The sequence below is a fragment of the Taurulus bubalis genome (assembly GCF_910589615.1).
Source record: "Taurulus bubalis genome assembly, chromosome: 2".
Lineage (NCBI taxonomy): Eukaryota > Metazoa > Chordata > Actinopteri > Perciformes > Cottidae > Taurulus > Taurulus bubalis.
The window spans coordinates 24561182-24563291 of record NC_136590.1 but is presented as its reverse complement, the minus strand read 5'-3'; positions in this window follow the sequence as shown (position 1 = coordinate 24563291).

Below are 2110 nucleotides of genomic sequence, written 5' to 3'. Positions count from 1 at the left end.
CAAACACCGTGATCCCCAAAGTCTACACTGCAGTCATGGTTGAACTTGATCATTACAGCAAAATCCTTCTTCTTTGAGGGAAGAAGTGGGATGTGACCTTGGCCTGTAATCCACTGCAGAAACCTTGCACGTGTGATGATGGACTGTCGGCCATCTTGGTCCTCTGCATACTCCTGATCTTCAGCTATGAAGTAAATAGAGGACCAAGTGTTCTGTGATAGTTATTTTTCTTTTGTTTTCCATAACAGCGGATACAAAAGGTTTGAATGCAGGACATTTCCATGAAACAAAGTATTTGTATTTATTTTTTACACTGGTATTGCTACTTTACTTAAGTCAAAGATTACTGTAGAAAAATTGTCAGGGAGAATACATTTGTTCAATACCAGTGTAACTACAGGTGGTAGCTGGCTATTTTTATTTATGACTACAACCACTTCAATCTTTCGTCATAAACATTCAATAAATAATAATAAAATAAAATAAAGACGCAAATTTCATACACACTTTAATCATGAAATTCCATTGCAAGTAAGTGTTCGTAATATTAAATTGTGACTTGTTTTACTCACTTTTACATCTTCCCCAGGAACAAACAGGGGCTGGCAGATATTGGGTACTTCCTGATTCGCAAAAGAAGGTCATACAGCTGCAGGCCTTCCCATAGTTGTTCTAACATAGGCTGCAATCTCAGGGCTGTGTGGAGTATGATGGCACTACAAAAGTAGAAAGGAAAACATTTCCAACAAAACCTTACTCCTATTATACTTTCCTAAACCGAAACACGTGTCCTAGCATACAGAACAATGGATTCCTTGTTTTGAACCAAGATAGCTCCAGTATATCCGCAATTAAGGATTTCATTTGATAGGCCATCAATTGAATCCTCAGTCGACAACTCAACCTGAAATTTTTTCTAGAGAACATATTTTATGTCAACAAATGACAAGAATTTTTGACAAGGAATGTTTTTTTTTCATTACCCAGCATTCCCATCATATAGAGGTCATACCTGGTCAATTAACCCACGCAACTGGACATCTGCCACTGCATCCCTGTTGAGAACCATCGAGTTTATCTGCTTACTACAGAGGTAACTGTAAGTCCATGGGCTGAAAAAGGCAGGGGCCGGGCCACCTTGTGCCAAACTAATAGCCAAAGTCTCTCCAACAGTCCTATTTACGAAAATTGAGCAGGAATGTATTACATGTTATAATCACATTTAACAAAAGGGAACAGTTTTTCCTTACTTGCATAAAACAAACACACCTGTAGAGGCCACTATCATAGTCAGTCAGAGAGAATCGTGGGCTCTTCTGATGTTGTGGTCCCTCAAAGAAACGACTCTCAATCCCTGCCACCATTTCTATACACAAAAGTACAAACAGCATTTCCTGTGGTCATCATCCTGATTGTTTTAGTGGGGATTGTCTTATTTGGGTTGTTGTAAAACTACTGTAAATTAATGGGGTTATATTCAATTTCTATGTACATTATAGTATTTAACAAAACACGATTAACAGCATAACATACAACTCAAGGATAGATACCCTTCAATACATACGATATATACATACAATTTAAAAATGTCTACATAAATCACCTGTGTCCACTCCTGCCTCCCCAAAGAAAGTCACATTTAGAGTAGCAGTGGGTGAACTCATTTTTTTCCGTTGCCATTGCAGGAGGCCTCTCTCCAGAATGTTAGTTCTCGATATTTGTATAATTGCTTCTCTCCATCAACTCTTTGCTGAATGGATTCCAATACATCATCAGCACTACCAAACACAACTCAAAGTTAACAGATGTTAACTAACAATGTTGAATACAAAAACTCTGTATGATGAAGAAGTTGATTTATTGAGACAACACAGTATTTACCTTTTGATCGGCTCTTCCCCATTGTCCAGACTTGTTTCAGTCTCAGCCATCATATGGTCTTCCGTTTCTCTAAAAACAAAAGTACAAGGGAGAAATGTATAAGTAATAATAGAAAAAAAACAAGTACTGTAAGTAACAGATACATAAAAAATGTACATAAACATCCAACATCTCAAATACCTTTCTCCACACATGCTGGCATGGATCTCAAGAAACTGTGGTGAGAATC